Source organism: Tachypleus tridentatus, chromosome 7 (assembly GCF_004210375.1).
Source record: "Tachypleus tridentatus isolate NWPU-2018 chromosome 7, ASM421037v1, whole genome shotgun sequence".
In the NCBI taxonomy this organism is placed as follows: domain Eukaryota; kingdom Metazoa; phylum Arthropoda; class Merostomata; order Xiphosura; family Limulidae; genus Tachypleus; species Tachypleus tridentatus.
The window spans coordinates 78840837-78867640 of NC_134831.1; the positions used below are offsets into that span (position 1 = coordinate 78840837).

The 26804-nt window shown below is 35.2% G+C and overlaps 1 pseudogene across 1 annotated transcript; it reads left to right on the forward strand.

The window, feature by feature from the left end:
* Positions 1–562: 562 nt before the first annotated feature.
* LOC143257702 (uncharacterized) lies at positions 563–26804 on the forward strand (annotated as a pseudogene). The gene is made up of 10 exons (XR_013031982.1): positions 563–807; positions 1523–1581; positions 2330–2471; positions 3158–3318; positions 3524–3664; positions 15688–15837; positions 17938–17996; positions 23983–24124; positions 25773–25937; positions 26565–26804. The product of XR_013031982.1 is annotated as an uncharacterized LOC143257702 (transcript).

Below are 26804 nucleotides of genomic sequence, written 5' to 3' on the forward strand. Positions count from 1 at the left end.
CTTTTCTCGTTGCATTCTGCAGACAGTACTTTGAGAGACCTTGACTAGGCCTCCATGAGACATCGGCAAGTCTGGGGGTTTATAACACTTAAAATCGAGTTTCGATATTTTCGGAAGACAGAGCACAGATAGACCATTGTGTAACTTTGCTCTTAACAACAAATAAACACATTTCTGACTGAGGTAAGTATCGTTTATCAAATTACAACACAATAAATACGAACAAGAGAACGTAAGTTGAAAAACGTCTCTCGCGTATATTATTACTATTACGAGTATCCTCTGTGTAAAATTTAAACATTAATGTCTTTCAAACTGTTCTTAACTGGCATAATTATAATATACGTTGAATACTAAGATTTGTAACTTCAGACATCAACGTCTTATGTTATGAATATGTCGGCAAGGTTTTACACATAAAATAATTATTTTTCCACTACGTTATGTTCTATTTTCTGGTTTCAAATTCCACCGCTCCCTAATAAATAAAACAACTGCAAAGAGTCAATAGTGTCACGTGAGTTTTATTTTCATATGTGCTGCCACCTAGTATAATATAAGCCAGGTTGCTTCGGTAATATATGCTAGTTCAAGTTGGGTCTTGAGGAGAAGATTTCGAAAATTTTACTCGAAGTTGTATATTCTTTCCTATTTCAAGTTGCAATCATGACCATCGACTTGTACCATATGGCACCTAGTGGACCATGCCGAGCCGTCCGCATGGTTGCTAAGATTATCGGTGTAGACTTAAATCTTAAAAATGTCGACTTAATGGCTGGTGAGCAGAACAAACCGGAGTTCCTAAAGGTTCGTATAAATTAACGACTTTTGTACAATGTTGTTTTTGTTATATTTGTGTTATATATTTACGTAGCAATTTATTAAACTTAATTTGTACTCTTGTATAGTAATTTTAACTAGCATCGGCTTTTGTTGTTTTGTAATTGAAAATTAAAATTAAAAACAAAATTGTTCCTCGCTAGAACAGCTGTAAGTATTTGGATTTATAACACTAAAATTAAGGGCTCAATACCTCTCGGTGAACACAGCAAACAGCCCGATATGGCTTTGGTATAAGAAAAACACACTAAAATTTAGTGCGAGTATATATATTAAAAAAAACAAACTCCATTGCATGTTTCGAGTGCAAGAACTCGACAATTCCGTTCGTTCACCAGGATTTGTTTCTATAAGTTACATAATGTTATCTTAATGTCTGTTATCTGCAAACCACTTGACAGATAAAGTGATATTTAATTATTGAGGTTAGTGTGTTTCAAAAGTCTTATTTTCTCACGAAAAGATAGTCATTTGTGGTTCGTAAATTATATTTGTCTTCCTGTCGCATAAAACCTAGATACGACATGTATGCGGCAACAACCAAACACTATTACTTACGTGTTTGGTTGAAGGACACTAGAGATGTTTGTACTAGGTAAGTGATGATAAAATACTGTATTGTTAATGTGTATTGTACAGGAACTTTTTGTCTCTCCTGAATTTTGTTTGTTTATCTCTCCAGATGAACCCACAACATTGTGTACCAACAATTGATGACGACGGGTTTATCTTGTGGGAAAGGTAGGTTGACGTTGAAAACACTGGCGCACGAGTTTCTCTTAGTGAAAGTGTAATTGTAAACTTATTTTCCATAATGTCATTTCTTTTCATTTATCTGGTTTATTAATATTCAGTAACTTTTTAATGTCCACTTATCAAGTACTTCTTGTTTAAATATCATCAGCGTATGATATAACTGCACATCTGTATTTGTTTTATTTATATCTACTTGGCGTTCCACAGAGACTGTTCGATTGTACAGGTAAATTCTAAATGTTTGACTCGTGGAGTTTTTTCAGAAAATCTTCCACGTTTAACATCTGTTCTTAATAGCCATTAAGAGATGGCGCGGCTGTCTGTATACTCCTTACTCTACAATAATAACTTTTAAGATGATTAGAATGTAGTCTAAATTATATAACTAAACTTCACTGTAAGCCTAAATGTGCAGTATCCGCGATCGATATGTTTTTAATGCACTTTAACCTAAGCTTCAACTAAATTAAAGTCCTGAAAGATTTTCAAAAAGTTGTATTATTACTTTAACCTTTTTAAGAGTTCATGGCCAAGCAGGACTCTATAATAGCTAAGAGTTATTGGGACAAACTGTATAATCAAATTGTAAAACTTTTTGAAATAAAAAAAACAAAACTGATGGTATAGCAAATTGGATATTTAATTTAACCAAAAGACGTCGTGTTTCCATAGCGGATATTTAATTTATGATCTGATATATATATATATAAGTAAAATGATTCTTTCTCGATAGCCGTGCAATAATGCAGTATCTCGTGAACAAATACGCGCCTGATAATTCGTTATATCCTAAGGATCCTCGCCAGAGGGCGGTAGTTGACAGATTGTTGTATTTTGATATGGGCACACTATTCAAGGCCCAGGGAGAATTTTTTGTAAGTATTCTTTTTTTAAATAAATGAAATTAATGAATGTTTGTAAAACATTTAGAACTTTACTCTTCTTAAAATCTGTATAAAAAAAATTTCGTAACTGAGCTGCGCTTCTTACTTGATAAATATGTTGTCTATATACAATACATATAAAAACAATTTAAAATTGCAATTAAATATAGCTGCAATAAGCAGATCAAACGCAAAAGATATTGAAATCAGAGAAGTAAGGCCATAGCCACATTATATATTGAAAGATTCGTATTGTTGTAAGCTATATTTTTTGTTTTAGTATAGCTGTAAGCTAAACATTAAAGTATAGATGGGTTCACCTAGTTATGAAAACGAGAAGCAGTGAAACTTTGAGCTTTGATAAAAGCGTAGCAGACAATTTTAGTTTTATATGAACAAGACATTATTGAAGTACCTAGTTCTGTGTTAGTTGAAGTGTATATTTCATTTACATGAAACAGAAGTAAATGTGAAGAATAAAACGTGAAGAACATAGGCCTAAAACAGTGTAATGTTATATTGGTCTTCAGTAGACGTTAAAAAGGAAAGTCTTATTCTTCTTAAGCGGACTGGACTTTGCATTATCTTCAACATTTAACTCAAATGACGGAACACTTTCAACATTTTCCTTTGAAATGATGAAATATATTCCATTTTTGCTTTCTAATTTTATTTAGTACCCACAAGTTTTCAAAGGCCAAGATCCAGATCCGGAAAAGAGTGTAACTATAAAACTGCACTGGGTTACTTGGAAGGTTATTTGGGAAAATCTTATGTTGCTGGAGACAAGCTAACCCTAGCTGACATCTCTATCGTGGCTTCTCTGTCGATGATGGAAGTGAGTTGTATTGTTTTTTTTTTTTTACGAAACAGCCAAACCTTATTAATTTTGTTTTTAAATTTGGTCTTTGTAAGAATTTAATACAGCATTATGTTTATGTATTCGTCTTCTAGAGATCAACCAAAAATTTTAGTAAAATAAAAAAAATTAAATCTCTTAAAATTTATGAATAAGGAAAACGCTAATTTTTGTCTGTTTATAGGTATTAGACTACAAATTCAGCAATTTTCCTAAAATATCTGCATGGATGGCTAAAGTTAAAGAAGAAATACCGGACTATAAAACCATAAACGATGAACCTCTCCAAGGATTCAAGGCTTGGGTGAAATCTAAAAAGTCCCAGTAATGAAAATGTCCTTAAAATACTGCCATATTAAAAGAATAATTTAAACAATGTTATTATTCCAATCGGTTACAAGAACTTAATGTCTATGTAAACTTTTTTTAAATAAAAGATGCTACATTATGCGTTTTTCAAGTGAAATGTATTTATTGAAATGTTTAAGTACGTGAAAAAAAATAAAATATTGTAGAACAAGAAAATTAAATCGTTGCACATACTGTTCTAGTTAAGCAATCTTTATTACGAGTAATCACACGTAATATAATAGAAGTGATCCATAACAGTAGGTGAAAGAAACTTTGACATTCCTTGGCAGCTATTCTACTTTTAAACCTACAAATATGTGTTTCCACGAAAATGCCAAACTCTTAAATGAGCTATAATTGTTAACTTTATCAAATAAAGAAGTCAGAAAACAGGTGATGTACTTGCATGCTGTATATTCCGTCTTGTCTTTGCCTTCAGTGCTTCCTCGTCCGTCTTTAATATCAAGATGTATAGCCCAATGGAATGAACTTGCGTATGGGTCTAAAAACTACTGTAATCAAATTTTGCCGTTTTAACATGCTTTCGTGTAAATGGTTTCCATTAGAAATGTATTTCACTATTGCACAAACACATATGACTGCTAGAATCTTCAGTAAAACCGTCCCCAGGATTGCAGTAACAGAACCAAGAATAAAAATGACTACAATCATCCTGCGGATAAGATTAAATGAACATAGTCCTTTCTAGTCGATTGTCATCAGACAGAATAAAATGTGCCACATGAACAGAAAGGTGGCTTCACTTACAGTATTTAATACACTGAGGTTAACCAATATCTTAGCATCTCTCGCATAAACAAGAAACTCTCGTCTTTATACCTTTTTATTCGCACATAAAACAAAAACCACCACCCAGGCCTGAAAGACCTGAGTTAATTATCAAAACTTTTGAGAGATACTGTTTTTGTATGTGTTCTTTGCGCTCCGGTGTTAGTAACCAGTGTAATAGGTATGACTGAAGAATCTTCAGTAACATATTTTAAGCAGTGAGTTTGTATCTTTTTTTTTTTTTTAACTATGTAATCCGGGATGGAGCCTTTCTTTACCAGTATTACGTGAACTGAAGTTGAAATACCTGATACTACTCACTGCTCGTTTCCCTTCGGCTCGGCATGGCCACGTAGTTAAGACACTCGAGTCGTAATCCGAGGCTTCCGGGTTCGAATCCCCCATCATATCAAAAATGCTCGATCTTTCAGCCGTGGGGGCGTTATAATGTGAGGGTCAATCCCCCTATTCGTTGGTAAAAGAGTAGCCCAAGAGTTTGCGGTGGGTGGTTATGACTACCTGCCTTCCCTCTTTAGTCTTACACTGCTAAATTAGGGACGGCTAGCGCAGATAGCCCTCAAGTAGCTTTTGCGCGAAATTTAAAAACAATTATCTTTCAAAACTTAAAAAAAAGTTTTCATAAGAATTATATTTTGATTTTTAAAACATTTCTTTACTTGAAACGTTTCATATTTTTTGATAATTAAACTATTAGGATTGAGCTTCATGCAAATTAATTGAACAGGTATAAGAAACACGTCCCTCCACCAGTGACACAGCGGCATGTCTGCGACTTACACTGCTAGAAAGTGGGTTTTGATACCCGTGGTGGGCACAGCGGAGATAGCGCATTGTATAGCTATATGCTTAACTTCAAACAAACAAAAAAGAAACATTTTTCAAACTAATATTCTAAACTCAAGATTTAACGTATAGTATTTGAAACCAATTATGTTTTACAATCATTTCGACTGGTGCACTTTAAGCCTGAACATTTTGTTTCCTGTTGTTGCATAATGTGAGTTTTACGTTTATTATATCCGAGGTATAATCAAAAAGTTCTAAGACTTTACTTTTATTCCAAAGAATAATGTACATACATCAGTATTATATGGTACCATCTTCAAAGTAATCTCCGTCAACCGATACACACTTGTTCCAACGTTCCTGCCATTTTTGGAAGCAATGCTGGAAGTCTTCAACTGTTATTTGACTAAGTTATGCTTTCACATTGTTATGGATGGTTGGAATGTCATCAAATCTCTTTCAACTTAATTTTGATTTTGGGGAACAGACAAAAACTATGCGGTGCAAGACCAGGAGAATACGGTGGCTGTGGTATCACAGGAATGCTATTTTGCTGCCAAAACTTCTTGAACAAACACAGCAGTGTGTGAAGGCGCGTTGTCATGGTGAAGAAACCAGTGACCATTCTCCAACAGTTCGCAGCAGCTTCTTCTAACTTTCTCCCTCAAGTGAAGTAAGACCTCTTTAAAAAAAGGCCTGGTTGACTCTCTTTCACCTTAACGACCGTTTCATCAGTGGACCATGTCAACGGTCATCCAGAACGTGGATCATCTTTGACCGATTCTCGGCCATCCCGGAAGCGTTTTAGTCACTGATAAAGGACAGCCTTATTTAACCTGTTCAGTGCCGTAGACTAGATAACTCGTCCAAGCCGATCGGTAACACAGTGCCACGGACGAGTTAATTTGTTCTCAATAATACCTAACCTCAACGCTAGATGTCAGCACCATACATGCATTTTACCTACTTACAAATTGTTTCACTTTCGATCCAAAATGGCGTCAAGAAAAAGTGACGAAATGAAGAAGCATTATAATTGTATTGTAACAGCTGAAATACTTGACAGTCAACAGGTTAAACAGTCATCACCAAAGGTAGTTCTTAACATTTCGAGGATTTCTGTTCCTTCTTTACCATTTCTCACACAAAACCTGATGCAAACACGTTGCTCTTTTTTTCTGTCCATTTATATTACGACAAAAAAAAGAGATACGTCTGTTTATGAATACGTTTTTCACAAGTCGGGTATAAGGTATAAAGTCTGGAGAAATGGTTTGTTCGTGGGGCAGATCACTATTTGTACACACCTCAGTGAACCTCACTGGGCCTGGCATGGCCAAGCGCGTAAGGCGGCGACTCGTAATCTGAGGGTCGCGGGTTCGCGCCCGCGTCGCGCTAAACATGCTCGCCCTCCTAGCCGTGGGGGCGTATAATGTTACGGTCAATCCCACTATTCGTTGGTAAAAGAGTAGCCCAAGAGTTGGCGGTGGGTAGTGATGACTAGCTGTCTCCCCTCTAGTCATAAACTGCTAAATTAGGGACGGCTAGCACAGATAGCCCTCGAGTAGCTTTGTGCGAAATTCCAAAACAAACAAACAAGAACCTCACTGCCTCTGTACTGGCACCTGTAACAGAAGACATCTAAGAACTTTTTGATCAGACCTCGTAGTTTCCTTTTACTGACACTATGGTCACTTGACCGTAACCAGAAACAAGAGTTCTACTTTGCTGGTTCACTCATTGTTATGAATGGTAGCAAATTAATTCAAGTAAAATAGCAATAAGTAATTAAAATAAATAATATCGTATTACTAATTCTCCAACTAAATTTTATTTGAAATGACTTAAGTAAAATTGTTAATACATTGAACTTTACCAACTTAGTTAAGTTCACAGGATGGCAATTGTTCATGGAACTGATGCTATTAGAATTCCAATAAAACTGAGCATTGGTATTGAGCAAAATGCCGCATGAAAACTCCATCCGCCCTTCTTCCTTCTAACTTAACATGGTAATCCTACTACCATAGTACTGTATCTCACCATATTCTCGTGATTATCTGGTCTTTGAAAGGCAATGAGCCTCACTGGAACACATAGTTAATGTGAACGAACATCTCTCAATATGCGTATTTCTTACGTCTGTAACACAGGTAAAGACATGTGATAAATATGCATTGTCACAATTAGTGGTTTCCAAACTCTTCCCGGTCCCACACCCGTTTCTAAAATTCAGCCGCATACCGCCACCAAATTGTAATTATAGCTCATTTTAATAAAGCAATATCTTGTGGTATAACGGCTGGTATCTCGAGGGTTTGAGAATCAAAGTAATTGTGTAGATACCGGAACTGACTGAAGAGGGCGTTAAACTAATGTCAGAATGAGGTAAAGACGAATTAAGGCTCATCGATGGTCATTTTAACTGGATGAATAACTCATAAAGTATTTTCTTATGTCCAATAGAAATAAAATTCTATGGCATCTACTGATAAAGATAGGCTATTTTGTAAAGTGAAGGCAATAACAATACCCCTTCTTCCACACACTGATACAGCGGAATGTTTACGGACTTACCAAGTTACAAACTGTGTTTTGATACCCGTGTTTGGCAGAGCACAGGTATGTAATTCCAAACAAATAACACTACTACAGATGGCGTTCTGTTATGTTTCTTACCCTACCATTCCAGCACACCATATGTTAGTAACTTGTTATAACCCGTACATAATGATTCTGCTCAAGGGCATGCAATTGTTGGAGCACACGTTGTCCTTGATGGACTAGCTCTACTGTTTGTTATATTGTTTGGTCTTGGTTGGGAACAGTCACGAAAATATTATAATTGACATGAATATTATACATTTGTTAACTGTGCACTAATAAAGTTAGAGTGATATAAACAATGAAGCTACGGTAAACAAACTCCCGTGCCGGAAGTTAAAGGTGAACATATCCCACAAATTTCATAACTTTGGAAGGATGTATAGGTGTATTATGTTCCGCAACTGTATATACATTAAGTATGTTTATGAACTACTGAGCACCTAGTGTATTTCTCAGGGAACCAGTACGTGGTTCAAAATCTAAAGGCACGTTTCTGGATTGCACTTGACTTTGTGTCAGAAGTTCATCCACGTAAATGAGTGTTTTGATAAGTTACGCCGTAAATCGTTAAACACGTATTGTTCAACGACTGGTTAAACACGAATTGTTTAACACGAATAGTACAGGTCTACAAAGTTCTGTTTTGGTATTATTATCAACGTATTTGTTTTCTTTAGTAGATCTTGTATTTCTGAACAATATCGTATATGGAACGAATCGTTACACAGTAAACACAATAAAAAAGTTAATAGAAAACTTTTGTTTATCTTACAAGCCGGCATCTCATAGCAACCAAGACACTGTATTATTTTCCCGCGTAATCTCTCAAATCGTAAACTGTGGAAAATGTCTGTTGTTTTTTTTTCCTTACTTTAGAGCGGCTCACCGTGACAAAGTCGAAAACCTGGAATAATCATTGTAAACTGATAACAGGATGGAGAGGAAACTCTTAATGAACCGAAGTGTTAATATAAAAATTGGAGATTATATTATCTACAGCACCATTACCCAAATGTCACGTGGTTCAGCTATAATTCTGAAGGCTCACATCGCTAAAAACCGGGTTTTAATACTCGTGGTGGATACAACGTAGATAGCCCGTTATGTTGGTTTACTCTTAACAACAAACCCCAAACAAAATTATCTATATATATATAAAACGGCTCGTTTGGGTTGAGAAAATTTTTTTTTACGTAGAGGAGTGAACAACGTGTCGACCTTCTTCGGTCATCATCGGGTTCACAAAGAAAGAAAGAGGTAACTGACCCGAAGCTGACCACACGTTTGAAAGGGGTTGTGTAACTGAGTGTCGTTTCAAACATGTGGTCAGCTTCCGGTCAGTTACCTCTTTCTTTCTTTGTGGACCTGACGATGACCGAAGAAGGTCGAAACGTTGTTCGCTTCTCTACGTAATAAATTTTCTCAACCCAAACAAGCCGTTTTTACATATATATTTCTCTACAAGTGGGTTTTCTCGACATCACTGAAGATTATCTACAACTTGTAAATAATTTGTTATAAAAGAGTTGTGTAGTACTAATAAATAAAAAACTGAACAATAAGAACACAAGTAACACACTCTCAGATGTTTTATAACAGTGAAGATAAAAGTTTTTGTGGTTTATTTTTCTGTTACAATTTTTGTGTTCAGGTTCTTGTAACAAATGTTTTAATCTTCTGCGTGTCCTATTAGTTAGCAAGACGACTTGTGGATCAGAAGGTTCAGGGTTCGAACTGCCGTTCGGTGTCAGTTAGTTAGGTTGAGAAAGAGATGAAAAAAACGGCCGTATTTTGAGCAGTTCGTAAAGGATTAGGTACTTACAGCGCTCCAAATGATCAGAAAAATATTGTAGAGATAGGCGACTTCACAGGTTTTGCCTTTGTGGAGATCATAAAATCACCTCTGATTATGAGACATTATATTTCTCTATAATATATGTGATCGGTGTGTTTTTTTAAAGAGATATTAAAGACATTTATCAGAGAAAAAATGACAACCAGAGGATGAGGCAGAGAACGAATAAATCGAGAGAGGCGAAGGAAGAAAACAAAATGTGGTCACTAAGAAACGAAATTTAATTTTATTATGTTTATTGATTATAGTAATAAAATTTGTTATGCATATTAGTACGAGCCAGCGCCTGATATAAATAAGAGCAACCTCAATAGAGTTGAAGGGAACACAAAGTTCGAGTATAAGACAATCTGTAACAAAATTGTGTCAGAAGTGGTCGATAACAGAGTCAATTTTAGTGAATTAAAAGTAGTCATACAGGTTGTATGTTGTTGGCTGGCTGTCCTCGTTCTGGCACCTGGCCTATCCAAGTGGTTAAGGCACTCGACTCATAATCCGAGGGTCGCGTGTTCAAATCCCCGTCACACTAAACATTCTCATCCTTTCATCCGTGAGAGCGATATAATGTGACGATAAATCCCACTATTCGTTGGTAAAATAATAGTCCAATAGTTGGCGGTGGGTGGTGATGACTAGCTGCTTTCCCTTAGTCTTACTCTGCTAAATTAGGGACGGTTAACGCAGATAGCCCTTGTGTAGCTTTGCGCGAAATTCAAATCAAACTTCTGGTCAGCAGTTCTGATATATTGATGATCTTTATATTTGATATTATGTGAATAAATGTATTATTTGATGAGTACTTGTACTACAGTTAACATTACTATGTACTATAACCTACCTTTAAATATTTTAGGTCTTGTGAAGAAAGGATGTTTTTTTGTGGAAGTGCTTTGCCTTTTTAACACATTGTTATATAGCGAATCTGTCGTCTTATATTGGTATGTAACAGAATTATTTTCTGCAGTCTTGCTGAAAATGTGTAGTAAATTCATACACTGTTTGGAACTGAGTCGCAGCTGGTTTTGTTATGTCTGGACTGTGCCTATAAGCTGCAGAGAGATATAGACCATTAATATTTTCACAGATAAATACTGCATTAAGCCTACAGAAAATAAGTTTGTTTGTTTTTTGAATTTCGCGCAAGGCTATTTAAGGGATATCTGTGCTAGCCATCCCTAATTTAGCAGTGTAAGACTAGAGAGAAGGCATCGCCCACCCCCAACTCTTCGACTACTCTTTCTTGCAACGAATAGTGGGATTGACCGTCACGTTTTAACTCCCCCACAGCTGAAAGGACGAGCATGATTGGTGTGACGGGGATTCAAACCCGCGACACTCAGATTACGAGTCGAGTGCCTTAACCACCTGGCCATGCCGGGTACCATAAAATAAGAGTACAACATCTAGAGCTGGCTGAAGAGCTACACAAGGTGGTTTCAAATAGCTTGATGGATTAAATTTTATTCTAAAGATGGAGAACAGTAAAATGATACCTAAACTCACTTGGCTTATCCCAAAGTAATAATTCACACAGGAAGAAGCAAAGACAGCGAAATTAAGACTTACTCTATTGACTGAGAAAATCTACAAGGTGATAGTCTTAGAACATTGCCAAAGCTGAAGTAATCCTGAAGACAGCAGTTAAAATAAACGGAGTGAAGACTATTTGTTCGTTTTGAATTTCCGCAAAGCTACTCGAGGGCTATCTGTGCTAGTCATCCCTAATTTAGGAGTGTTAAACTAGAAGGAAGGCACCTAGTCATCACCACCCACCACCAACTCTTGGGCTACTCTTTTACCAACGAATAGTGGGATTGACCATCACATTATAACGCACCCACGGCTGAAAGAACGAGCATATTTGGTGCGACGAGGATTCGAACTCGCGACCCTTAGTTTACAAGTCGAACGCCTTAACCACCTGGCCATGCCGGGCCTCGGAGTGAAGAAGACTCCAGAAACTTACGTGAAATGTTGTGTAATTCCTTACCACGGTGGCACTTATTAAATCATGAGACGAAATATTAAAAATTAGGCTACATAAAACTTATTTATTGAAAGAAGTTTACTGGCCTACTTTTTTAGTTTTAATGTATTTATTTTTAAATGGTCAGTTCTTATAGATATTTAAATGTATTAAAAATCTAAATACGACATTATAAGCAAGAAAAAATGTAAAAAAAAAAGTCCTATAATAAAACATAAAAATTCTATAAGTTCCGAGTTCAACTGACCAGTTACCACCAAGATATTACGGTTCTACAATATTTATTGTTTTGTAGTTATTTATAAACAAGCATACATCACATGAATTGATTTAAACAGAGGAGTGTGGATACAATTGTCTCCAAACACCATGTAAACCAGATCCGTTATATTGTTATTTATATCCTGTATTTTTCATTTTCAACAGATTCACGAATGTTGTGTTGCTAATATAATTTTGGTTCCGCAATAATTTGGGATTCATTTCAGTTAATGGTGTGTCCTGAACGGTAAATATGTAAAGTAATCGTAAACTTTTCTTTTTCATTTTGTTTACTGTATTTTGTAAGATGATTATCTTTCAAGGATTGTTTGTTTCTTTTGAATTTCGCACAAGGCTACACGAGGGCTATCTGCGCTAGCCGCCTCTAATTTAACTGTGTAATACTAGAGGGAAGGCAACTAGTCATAACCACCCACCGCTAACTCTTGGGCTACTCTTTTACCAACGAATAGTGGGATTGACCGAAAAATTATAACGCACTCACGGCTGAAAGGACAAGCATGTTTAGTGCGACGGGGATTCCAACCCGCAACCCTCATATTATGAGTCAAGCGCTCTAATCACCTGACCATGCAGGGCCAACTTACAAGGATAAAAAAATATTCTGTTTGTACAATATAAATATTTTAGTGATGTCGAGAAAACCCACTTGTAGAGAAATATATATGTAAAAATATATATGTAAAAACGGCTCGTTTGGGTTGAGAAAATATTTTTTGTCATAACGCTGTTCGCTCTTCTACGTAAAATATTTTCTCAACCCAAACGAGCCGTTTTTAGCATAAATATAAATATTTTATATATATTGTATGGAATTTCATAAATATTTTATCACTTATCTTTATATAATACATCTTTACCGATATCCACAAAATAACTTATTTTGTTTATGTTTAACCAGGTTACACAGAAGTTCCTCAGAGGACACGATAGAACAGTAAACCGTGATATCAGGATAAAAGCTATTACTATGTGTGTTATGTGCGTGGAAGGTCTGACGGCGTCGCTAAAGAATAACAGAAACAAGTCTATAGAAGTTAATTAGAAAACAACATACAGCCTAGACTCAGGCCCTAGAGAGTAAAGGTATCTTGTGTGAAATAGTGTGTGTCTAAACACACACAAACTCTGTTTGCCAAGGTCATGTTTCACCTGCCAACAAGTCTCTGTAAGGAAATGGTTTGTGCTCATTTGTTTGGAATGAAACACAAAGCTATACAATCAGCTATCCGCGCTCTGCCCCCCTCGAGTATCGAAACCTGATTTCTAGCGGTGTGAAACCTCGTACTTACCATTGTGCCACTCGAGCGCCATTTTTTGCTCTTCCACGAACCTGTTGGATATAATGACGAAGTTACAGTATGTTTGGTAGGAATGCTACCGGTTATAAATGTTTCCTGGTAACAGTTTAATAACGTTAAAAGAAATGCATAAAAATGAGAATTTTGGGCAAAACCGAGTAAAGCAACTTGAAAGACATAGTACTCTGCAGGAGGATCCTTTTCACTGCTGGAGATTAGCTGATTACAAAAACAAAAATATACACATAGAACATTCTGACAGTTTCGACTCCTCGAAGTGTTAACATTTTTTTATTTTTTCTGGTAGGGTTCTGCTAACATAACATCTGCTTCAGAAAATTCAAACATAAGACAACATATATTACAACGACACAGTTTTTACAGTTGCTAAATAACCTGATGTTTGTTGTATCGCGTTTTAAAATCATAAACAAATAAAATTCATTAAAAGGTTATATTAACAAAATAAAAAACGAAAAACGCTGATAAGCTGCCTTGAATCTACTCAAAAGAAAAATGGTGCTTTTTTGTTCCTGCTGGACAGGTCTTCAAATCTCTTTTCCTTTGGTTGCCAATATCAGATTAAGTTAAGAAAACATGACAAGTAATTTATCCTTGTCAGGTGTTTTTTCAAGTAGAATTTAAAAAACTTGTTTAGAATGGTAAACTGTATAGATAAGGTTCAGAAAAACAGAAACAGTTTAAAACTTTACTGATCAGGGAACAAAATAAGGTAATAAACTGAGTGGACATCAGTTTTACTAGGACACTTGATAAACCTACTCAAATGAAGACATGAAAACTCAAGGGAAGGGATATTTCTTTTACCTCAATGACAAAATATAACCCAGCTGATGATACTGACTACACTAAACATACTGTTAGATATGGAAGAACCGATCTGTTAATACTGATTAGTTAAGTAAACTAGACAGTCTCGGATGTAGTTTTTAACGAAAGATATAAACGGCCATTGGATAAAAAAAGCAAAAAAATTAACTTTAAAATCTAATTTGCACATGTTTTTTGTTTGTTTGTATTGGTGCGAAAATGCATAATGACCTATCCGCTCTTTGACCGATACAGGAATCAAACTCTGAATTTTAACATGATAACCACTATTGAGGCACGGTAAATATGCTTAATAAAATGATAATCGGTTGTTTTACTTGTCTGTTAGTATAATTTCGTCACAAGTTCTTTCAACTTTAAACCATAGTATATAAGTACATTATATGTTTCTCTGACATATTTAATGATATAGACTTTTTTAAATTTTTTCATATGATTTATTTATATGCAGTTTTGGCATAAAACAGTGTTCTAATTCCTCAGTTCTTTGTCCGTCTATCTCTTTCTTACATCAACTAACATCTACTTTGCCTGCGAAAATTAAAACACATCATTTTGATGTTCCTATCGTGTTCTCAAATGTTGCAGACAGATTCATAAAGCATTGGTTTGGTTTGTCTATTTATATTTCAAATATTGTTTGTTTGTTTTCTCTATTACTCGGATAGATATATACAGTTTGCGTTGTTGCAGTAGACTTTTATTCCAAGAGTTTCGATTTTAGCAGGACCTTAAACTGATATAACAAATGACCAGGTGGTTAGAGTGCTCGACTTTTAATCTGAGGGTCACAGGTTTGAATCCTCGTCACACCAAATATGCTCCTCTTTCAACCATGGGGGAGTTATGATGTAACTTCAACCCCACTATTCGTTGGTAAAAGAGTAGCCCAAGAGTTGGCGATAGGTGGTGATGACTAGCTGCCTTCCGTCTTATCTTACGCTACTAAGCTAGAGACAGTAAGCACAGATAACCCTCGTGTAGCTTTGCGAAAAATTAAAATACAGTTAAACATAGCAAGCAAATATATAAGTGTGCTGAAAACCTAAAATACTGCTGTGTTGTAGGCAGACAGCAAATAATTGGATTTGTATTAATAACAAGCATTTGAAGGGTTTGTTTTCATGCCAGACATTTTATGTATGACAAGATGTCTGATTCTCTGAAGCGTATATTTTATGTCGTAGACAGGCCCCTGATGGGTTGTTTGTTTGGCAGATGTTTTTGTTGGAAACAGACATTCCAAATACTTGTGTGTGTGTAGCTTAAATGATTGAATAAAATCAGTCATGATTTGCATACATAAATCTCGAGTTTTTCATTGCGTCGAGACACGTACGTTTCACGAATTTGCTCAGGTGGTCGTTCCAAATGATTGAAAAACACGGAACGTGACACTGATAACGAGGCAATGTTAAATACTTGTGCTGCCACCTAGACCTAGTTAAGCCAGTTTTCAACAGCCCAGGAGCGACAATCTTGCGGATTGAAAGTAATAGCGCGCATCGTCTCTTTGAACAGTTAAAATGACTATCGACTTGTACCACATGGCACCTAGTGCACCATGTCGGGCCGTCCGCATGGTTGCTAAGATTATCGGTGTAGACTTGAACCTTAAAAATGTTGATTTAATGGCTGGTGAGCAGAACAAGCCAGAGTTTTTAAAGGTAAGTTTTGGTTTGTTTTGAATTTCGCGCAAAGCTGCAAGAGAGCTAGCTATCTGCTCTAGCCGTCCCTAATTTAGCAGTGTAAGACTAGACGGAAAGCAGCTAGTCATTACCACCGATATACGTAGATTGCCGTTTGTGCAGCTTTGTGCGAAAGTTCTTAAACACTCTTATCTTGTGGACATAGAATCTAGAGTTCACGCTAAGACCTGAAACTCAGAAAATATATCACGTTCCTTATATTACGTGTGTGTGTTTTCGTATAGCAAACCCACATCGGGCTATTTGCTGAGCCCACCGAGGGAATCGAACCCGTGATTTTAGCGTTGTAAATTCGGAGATATACCGCTGTATTAGCGGGGACCCTTTACATTGTGTAAATAATTTTTTATCTCAATAGTTAACAGCTATATAAACATAGCAAACATGGTACTAGAGAAATTAAAGTGGGGAAAAAAAAAGCCAATGAGAAAATGTAAACAAAAATTAACTAAATCATTTGTGAAATATTCCAGTTATGTGTCAAGGATGATGAGACATAATTCAGTAAGTATGAAAACAGGAAACGTTCGGGCACATAATTAAACTCCTGATTTTAACTGTTCACTCTTTTAAATCACGTTTGCCTTTACGGCTATAGCCTGTTAGTTAAAAAAATGAAATAATTAATGTATTTTTTAGGCACAAGATACGTTTCGTAGATCAATTAACACATTCTTTATTCTGGACGATCTGAGAAATGTGTGTGAAAATTATGCCCCTCTTCAACCACTAGGCCTATCTTCCAAGTTTTTGAATTAAATAATATCTTCTTGATTTCTGTTTTATTTCGTTTTGTTACGCATAGGTTTGGCTTGTTTCGTTTATCCGTATTTTTATTATTACCCTTCTTTCCGTTACGTTTGCCACATACCTACAATCTTTAATTTTGATAGGTGACACTGAAGGAGCACGAGTGTGAAAAGTTTTGTGTGTTTTCTTATAACAAAGCCACATCTGGCTATCTGCTGAGTCCACCAAGGGGAATCGAACCAAGGTCATTTTAATTTAAGTAATAACAAAGTCACCTTCTAATATCAGTAACAACAATTTTTTGTGTCTTAATATAAGTAATAACAAACTGTCATCTCCTAATGTTAAGGTCTGTGAATAGTAAGCTTACCAAGAATTCTGTTTATTTTTCTTGGAAGTTAAGGTTTGTGAAAAAGTGTATGTAGTAGTTATGTTGAGTTAATCAGCTACTGGTGATCATTCTGTTTGTGAAATATAGTTATGATTTTGTTTTGCTTTTTTATTTCTGTCGCTGCGAGTGCTCGACATTGAATCATACGATTGTGCTACTTTACATTACAGCTCACGTACTACCACGTGGTAACACGTACATCTTTCGCGCCTTCACTCACATCCTCAATGGAAATTTCCATGCTTATCAGTAGCAACCAATGAGAAACTCGGTCGTTACTCCACTAGCGATCCCAGACAGCAAAACGTGCGAAAAGGTACGAAAATAGGTAAATACGTGATAAGACAAATAGGTAAATACGTGATAAGACGATTGTAGAGTGATGAGAGTGACAAAAGAAAACTGACATGTCATCGATGAGGTGGGGTACACTGGAGAAAAAATAAAGTTCGATCACACAGAGAAGCTGGAATGTAGAGGGAAGTATTCCTTCAATCACCCCACATACCGCGGTATGTCTGTGGACTTGTTGCTAAAAGCCGGATTTAGATACCCATAGCAGACATAGCACAAATAGCCCAGTAGGTAGCTTTGTGCTTAACTACAAATAAACAAACAATCCTTCAAACAGTGCTACTGCTTTTCTAGTATTGTTGCTACTGGCTGTATCTGTGTGGAAGGATTGATGTTAAGGTCCAGATTCAGTGTTGTTCATGTAGTATTGTTGTGTAGCGCCATCATACAGTAATTCTGTGTTACCCAATCAGAGTAAGTTGGTTTATTCTACCCCAAGGTCAAACAGTGGACTAGCTGCACTTTGTCTACTGCGAGGACTCGATCCCTCGATTTAAGCATTTTCTTTGAGAATAACAATTTAATGTATCTTTTGAATTATATATATATATGTTGTTTTCCAGATGAATCCAGAACACTGTGTACCAACAATCGAAGACAACGGACTTATTTTGTGGGAAAGGTAAGATTAAAAACTTTTCTCAGTGTAAATTATATATACACGAGTTTCACGTTTACCAATATAAAACTTGAACCTAAAGGATTCGGGTATAAACCGGTTTCACCAAAATCCATAAATAAAGATATTCCGATTGTGCGATATGCTTTCAGAATGTAATTCACAAACCTTACACACAAAAGCATTTTAAAGCAATATTTATCCGAACCGACAATATCCGGGTTTTATTATTTTTTTCTGTTATTACTTGAAAATTCTACCAATGTCCTTGAACAACCATGAATCAACTTTGAATAGAAAGCATGTTGCGGTCGACTGAATACTGAAATTCTTACTGCTGCTTTGTTGTGACATGCGCAGTTAGAATATAATTTTTTTTTAATATTATTAGACAGAAATACACAAATCACACAACTGGAAAATGGTAAACTATAGAAAGAGGAGACACTGGGGAATGCATGACCTGCTGGTGTGTCGTATGTTGTAAGTGATGAGAGAAAAAATATACACATCCACCATTACAGGATCATTATAAACTACGTCATAGCACCTAAACAGTACCTTCACAAATGCACAAGTAATTTGCGGAAAATCATTTAAAGTATTTGTGAAATCTATCCACAATTCCGTATTTTGAAGCCACTACAAATGTAGCCCTGAATGTTACTGCTGATAGCCTTATTTTATCCATTACGCAAACTGCTTTCTTATAGCACCTGCAAGTTAAGTTTGGTCTGCACATCAACTACATCCGTCACGTTAGGTACCGGTATAACATGGAATCTACCATTGCCAAATCTGGGGAGCTAGAATGTAACAGTTTTGTGGTCAAGCAGTCACAATGGAGAGGAGAGACAGACTTTTGTATAGTAAACCACCACTATCTACCCTTTCGTTAGCAACACCATTGAGATATTGATTTATGATCTTCCATTGACGTTTTGCTTCAAAATATCTGTACATACGAGTATACCACGTGATCAGTTCATTTATGTCTGGTTAGGAATTGCTGTATAATAGGAGTGACAATTGTAGCAGTAATTACCCATCAACCTATATGTGAAAGTTTCGGGACGGGATTACTGGAATTTATAGTTTGTTTGTTTTTTCTCAAATGGCTTTCAACTAAATAACATAAAAATATTTTTATTCGACATGAAGAACATTTTAAAAATTTAGTGAATTATAATATACTTGTTTGAAATAAAGTTGTGGTCTTGTACGAACAAAGGTGTTCAATCTCTTGAAGTCTACAGTTATTAGTACGAATGACAGTAAGAACTAACCACTTCCGATGTCTAACATTAATTTTTCTTCTTCCCACTGGTTCTTTTGGGATCGTTTTTTCTCTTTTTTATTTCAATTACTGAAAAGTAAACATTATAATGACACTTAATGATTTCTTATGAAAAAATACATTTACAATATTTGCTGAAATTTGTTCTGTCTTTCGTAATGACGAGAAACCCACTTGAAGTAAAAATATATATCAGGACGGCTGGTATGTGTATTAACACTTTTACTAATAAACCGTGTGTGGGTGTTTGTGTTTTCTTATAGCAAAGCCACATCGGGCTATCTACTGACTCCACCGAGGTGAATTAAACCCCTTATTTTAGCGTTGTAAATACGTAGACTTACCGTTGTACTAGCTGGGACTACTTTCTTACTTGATGACAACATGAAGACGACCTAAGAAAACGTTGTTCTCTGCTTTATTAGTAAAAGTGTTAATACCCATACCAGCTGTCATGAGATACATGTTCTGTCTTTAGCTCCTATTATCATTTCCTTTAGTGTCAGACTCATATTTATTTTTTATTCATCTGTTGTATTCCAGAGACAATCTTTTCAAGACTTAGGTTCATTCACACACAAAAAAAGTGTGTGCAATTCTTCAGTCTTTCACTTCAGAATTTTGATTTCTGGCCTAATTATCATTAATATTACTGTACCAGCTAAAAGAAAAAATACACAGGGTTAAAAGTAGTTACGGAAGTAGTGAATATAAAAGGTATAATATTGTGAATTAATTAACCCTTCCCCCATTGCGTGGGAATGGACTGGTCAACGTACAGTCTATTTTGAAATTTTACACTATTATTGATTCTAATACACTCAATCAACTTTTGTTATTGACCTAGCTGTGAGTAAAAATGTGAATGTTACCTTCAGAATGGCTTCGACGTTTTCTTCTCATAAATAACCGCTTTTGAGAAATAACTAAAACAAAGGCTGAATGAAACATCAGACTTCAAACAGTGGGACTGGTATAAGTGGAGGATGGTTCTATCTACGGTATGATCCGAATTCAACACGGGATAGAGGAAAAAGCTATCATTGTTCAATGTATATTACGTACAATGAAGCGCACATGGTTACACAAAATTGGTGGTACCCTGACTGCTGACAGGTACAGTTCACACCTATTCATTATGTCATTCCCTGGAAAGAAATTGATCCGTTGAACAGAGATTCATTTTCAAAAATGCAATACATGATACCTGAAGATAAAAGAGGATGACATAAATCCAGTCATGGCTTGGCGCGTACAGGCAGTATGTGTTTATATAGAAATTGAGAAAGTCAAGCGATAATCAAAATGTCTGACTCAATCATTGGGAATAATACAGGAGTCGTAGAATAATGTATCACACATATATATCAATACCCTTATGTGGCATAATGACACGACATACTACTCTTTCAAGCAAATGTCATAGCACTGTGCAACCAATTTTCTTTTACTTTCGTATTTTTCCATAATAACGTACTTTAATAAAGATCAAAGCGTTTATATGGTTTAATTCTTCCCAAATTAAGGAATAATTGTTTAAAATCCTGTTAGTATATTTACTAAAACGTTTAATTAACTGATCTTAACAGCAATAGAAATATGAATGTGCAAAGGTTTCCGAAAACGACAGTTTTTAATACGTGACAATTTTAAAACTACTCTATTGATTTATGCTCCAGAAAAGTGAAAGTATAATTGCATTTGTATTTAAATATAAATTTGACATTATAATGTTTGTTATTTAACGCTCATTAGAAAGTTATTCGTCCTTTGTTGTCCCCTGGTGAGTTATTGGTAAGTTTACGGACTATCAACAGTAAAATCCGGGGTTCATTTCCCAGTGGTGGGCTAATCACTGTTTCTCGTTGTAACTAAGAAATAAGTTTTAGTTAAGTTTTGACCCTATTGTGACCTCACCAACTTGATCATAAATAAAAACAATTTCACAAAAAAAAAAAAAACAAATAGATTCCTTAACTGTAAAATACAAGTCCGGCAGAAACAAACTTGGTTAGGTAAACCATATAGTCGTATCAGAAGACGAAAACGAACATATGAGAACAAAAATCAGTTGTTTCTCGTAGTGGAATGCTATTGAATAGAGACTCACCGTTAAGCCTAATAATCTACTTTGAAAATAGACTCACCATTAAGCCTAATAATTTACTTTGAATATAGACTCACCATTAAGCCTAATAATCTACTTTGAATATAGACTCACCATTAAGCCTAATAATATACTTTGAATATAGACTCACCATTAAGCCTAATAATCTACTTTGAATATAGACTCACCATTAAGCCTAATAATCTACTTTGAATATAGACTCACCATTAAGCTTAATAATCTACTTTTTCAAACTGTAAAATTTATTTCGCAGAGAATTAGAAAACTTTACTTCAATTAATTTTAACCATGAACTCGTTACACACGTATGTCAGGAAAAACTGTATTAAAGATGAATCATGTTCACGGCTATTAATATTCGAGACTATTGGACTTCCAGAAGAGTTATTGTTTTCTTAGTATTAAACAACACAGTGATCTATTTGCCTGTTTGCCCACTCTACATCGCGGAAAATCAAACTCTTTGTTTTAACGTTGTATATCCGTACACCTACAGGTCACTTCTATTTGTGAATTTTATGTAAACGATTCATAAATCTAGCGCTGAGAATCAACTGATCTTAGTTCTTTGTGTATTTTCATATTGTTACTGAGTTAGGGTTAGGCATAGCTTATTACCTAGCATTCTTGAGTGTGAATCCGATGATTTATGCCCTAATAATCCTTATGTAGCTTTGCGCGATTTTTTGGACAAAAAACAAACTTTTTCAAGCTTAATAAATACTTTACAGGCTCGTATTATGTGGTTATCTTTATTAAATAAATTTAGTTACCCTTACTTAAAACTAATATTATTAACTAAGCTCAACTCTGTTATAGCTAACTGAGTAGTTTTTAAGTTTATTATATATGTTGTTGTTGTTTTGATTTTTTCTTGAATTACAGAGAACTGAAAACATTATATTAATACGATTTTCAATATGTAAGTCTGCAAGTCTTGCGACAACCACAGACGATATAACAAAGTGGTTTGGTTTGTTTTGAATTTCGTGCAAAGCTACAAGAGGACTATCTGCGCTATCCGTCCCTGATTTAACATTGTAAAACTAGACAGAGGGAAGACAGCTAGTCATCACCACCCATGACCAACTCTTGAGCTATACTTTTACCAACGAATAGTAGGATTGATCGTCACATAATAACGCCTACACGGCTGAAAGGGCGAGCATGTTTGGTGTGACGGGGATTCAAACCCGAGACACTCGGATTACGAGTCGAGTGCCTTAATCACCTGGTCATGCCAAGCCTAATAAAGTGTCAGAACAACCTTTTGATATTGTTTGGGTGTTCATAAATAATATCTCCCGCTAGTATAGGGGTAAGTATACGGATTTACAACGCTAAAATCAGGGGTTTGATTTCCCTCGGTGGGCTCAGCAGATAACCCGCTGTGGCTTTGCTATAAGAAAAACACACACATAAATAATATAATAGTACCGAGAATTCATCGCCTTTGAGAAGGTTATTAAAAGATTCTTCACGACACAAAATATTAATTAATTCAGAGTATAGTGGAGTGTCCAACTTGGATATTTAATATTTTTAATGTATTAATGTCAAGTTGAAGAGAAATTTAACCAATGGTATATATATATCCACTCTGCAAACTAATTCAAGAAGTCGCTTAGAAAGTTTCAAAGTGAAGATATTAAGACATTATTTATTACATCTGTTTGTGTGTTGTTTGTTGAGTTTTGTGCAAAGCTACTCGAGGGCTGTCTGCGTTAGCCGTCCCTAATGTAACAGTGTAAGACTAGAGGGAAGGCAGTTAATCATCGTTACCCACCGTCAGCTCTAGGGCTACTCTTTTACCAACGAAAAGTGGGATTTACCGTCACATTATAACGCCCCCACAGCTGAAAGGGCAAGCATATTTGGTGCGACGGAGATTCGAACCCGGACCCCAGATTACAAGTCGAACGCCTTTACCCACCTGGCCATGCTGGGCCTTATTCCATCTGTATCTGTCAAATATATCTGAGCGAAAAAAAATAAAACAATCTGAAATCTGTGATAATTAAGTACAAACAAAACTGTAAAATTAGGGACGGCTAGGGCAGGTAGCCTTCGTGTAGCTTTGCGCGAAATTCAAAAACAAAACAGTTCTGAATCAAACAAAAATTCAACATTACTTCAAAAAACATCGTTATAAAAAAGAAAAATATTTAATGTTGAACATGCCAAGTAATATATTTAATTTTAAAAAACATAATGCCCAAAAGCAACGTGTTTAGTCGTTTATAAATTCATTTGTCCAAACTGTTTAAGAGCATAACTAAACTCTATAACATAACTATCTAGAATACATCGATCAGGTCTCTGCCGGATGTAATCGTTGCAAGCACATAAAACGATTTCGGAACTGTTTAGAGAAGCAGTTGTGTATTTAGTTAAAGTGTTGCAATTTCAATTAAATATACCTATTAATGAATCATGAAAAAATAATTACTATCTTCATTACACTAAATTGTAATATTCAGTGTACAATAAAGATATTTTATTTAAATAAAAATTTGCAAACAAAATAGAAGTATTTGAAATGAATGATTTTTTTTTCCCAATAGCCGGGCGATCATGCAGTACCTGGTGAATAAGTACGCTCCTGACAGCTCTTTGTACCCCAAGGATCCCAAACAGAGGGCGATAGTTGATAGGCTGTTGTACTTTGATTTGGGCACATTGTTCAAATCCATGAGAGAAGTTTTTGTGAGTATTTTTTACGTTATTATTTAAAAATTAAATAAGTGTTCAGTTTAGATAAAGGTGGTTAGACGCTAAACTCACAACCTGTGGGTCGCAGATAAGAATTACCGTCCCACCAAACATGCTCGCCCTTTTAGCCGAAGAAGGGGCGTTATAATGGACGGTCATTCGTTGGTAAAAGGGTAGCCCAAGAGTTGATGGAGAGTAGTGATGATTAGCTGCCTTCCTTCTAGTATTTCACTACTAAATTAGAGACAGCTGGCGCAGATAGTCCTCGCGTAGCTTTGCGTGAAATTCATAACAAACAAAAATCAATTTAAAAAAATAAATGCATATTTTTATGGATTCTGTAGATTATTTATGAAGCATAAATATCACCTTAATCATAAAATACAATCCACAAACTCCCCCTTTCTCCTCTAAGATTGCAAAACGAAATGTCTGCAACATTACATCACCATACCCACAAAATTAGATACACTATTTGTTGATAGTGTATCCTTAATTAAACCTAATGCTGTAAAATATCCCCATCTTTCCATCAACTAAGTACTTCCAGCTAAATATTTCTAGTTATGGAGCCTTTAACCTATTGAACCATTTAACAAAAAACACAAAAAGCGAGTATTGATATATAAAGTTAAATACACATGTATGAAATGAATGTCATATAATTTCTAATATTAACTTTTCTTCTAATGGTTTGAAAATATGATAAAAATGAAGCGGTTGAATGAATGGATAACAGTATACACACACAAACACACTTTCTTCCGTCATTTTACTGAGATCGAATCGTTTTTTCAACTATTGTTATGATTTAAAATCCACTTTAAACTGGGGATGTTTTATTATCATTTTATTTTGGTTATAAGCTGTGTTAAACAATAATATTTAAAAAAAATTACTCGCTCTCAGTAATAACCAACGTTGCGGTTTTGAACGCTGACAGCTTAGGTATCATTGAAAACCAATAGTAGAATAATTAGAGATGATGTTTTACCTTCATACAACCATTACTTAATAGATGCTTACCACCTCCACCTAAAGGACAAAAACTAAAATATGTATTTTAAATTTCGAAATTTTAATTTTGGCAACAGAATAAATAATGAAATTTTTGTTAACAAGCAAACAAGGGGCGTAATATTTTAAAATTACATCTTTTATACGAAGGCAATGGTATCAAATCTTTCTAACCGATATGCTATAGAAATATTTCATCGTATATATGAACACAAATAAACCTTACGCTTACTGTTTTATAATACAATTTTAGGTTGCAGGGATTGGTGTAACCCAAGAAATGTTTTCCCATAAATATAGACCCGGCATGGCCAGGTAGTTAAAGCACTCGACTCGTAATCCGAGGATCGCGGGTTCGAATCTCCGTCACACTAAACATGCTTGCCCTTTCAGCCGTGAGTGCGTTATAATGTGACGGTCAATCCCACTATTCGTTGGTAAAAGAGTAGCCCAAGAGTTGGCGGTGTTTGACAAGCTGCCGTCCCTCTAGTCTTACACTGCTAAATTAGGGACGACTAGCGCAGATAGCCCTCGAGTAGCTTTGCGCGAATTTCAAAGCAAACCAAACACATAAATGTTCCGGATTTTTCAGATAAATCATCCTTATTTATCGTTTCTTTTATAGTACCCCCAAGCTATCAAAGGTGAAGTTCCAGAACAGGAAAAGGAAGAAAGTTTTAAAACTGCTTTAGGATACCTTGAAGGATATCTTGAAAATTCACCTTACGTGGCTGGATACAAACTTACTCTGGCTGATATCTCTATAATTGCTTCGATATCAATGATGGATGTGAGTTTAATACCGAACGTAGCGATAAGCCCTTCAAGTTACTTATTCATTGTGATAATGTTAAACTATATTTTGTTGTTATTCAGTGTTATAAAATATAGTACACATTTAATTATACATTAAGTCATATTACCGATAGGCAAGTACACATGTCATTGTTTGAGTTAATTGGTCCAAATTGTTAAACTCGTCGAGAACATTATGTATTCATACACATTATAGGTAACATAATATCTGAGAAATAGATTCTGTTACCTGGTAACCTAATGTTGACAGTCAGTTAGTTTGGACAAGCTGAAAGCAAGCTGCCTTCATTATTTTGTATGCAATAATTAAACAGAAACTAACTAAACTTAAACTGATAGTTTGGGCATTTTAGTTTGTTTTATGTCTTTTTCTAATTCCGTGTTCGAATTTTGTTGTTGTTGTTATATTAGTATTCACATAATTTTCTCGATATTGTCAAGTCATTGGTTTGTTATATATAGTGTAGATTATGGTGATGTTGTAAAAGCTTGAAAAAAGTAATTTCTGGAAAGAAATTGTTTTAATCCATTAGTTGTTGTATCATTAAATTTCATTTATGTTGTATATTAAAATACACCGATTTTTTTAAAATTTCAACAGGTCCTGGATTATGATTACAGCATCTATCCTAAAATCTCTGCCTGGATGATCAAAGTTAAAGAAGAAATTCCAAGCTATAAAACCATAAATGATGAATCTCTTCAAGCATTCAAGGCTTGGGTAAAGTCAAAACAAACACAGTAAAGATGTCATTCAACTTAGAATCCTTAAGTGATCTATTGTAAGGGACATTGATATATAATAATAATAATAAACTCTTATATGGAAAATCCATACAAA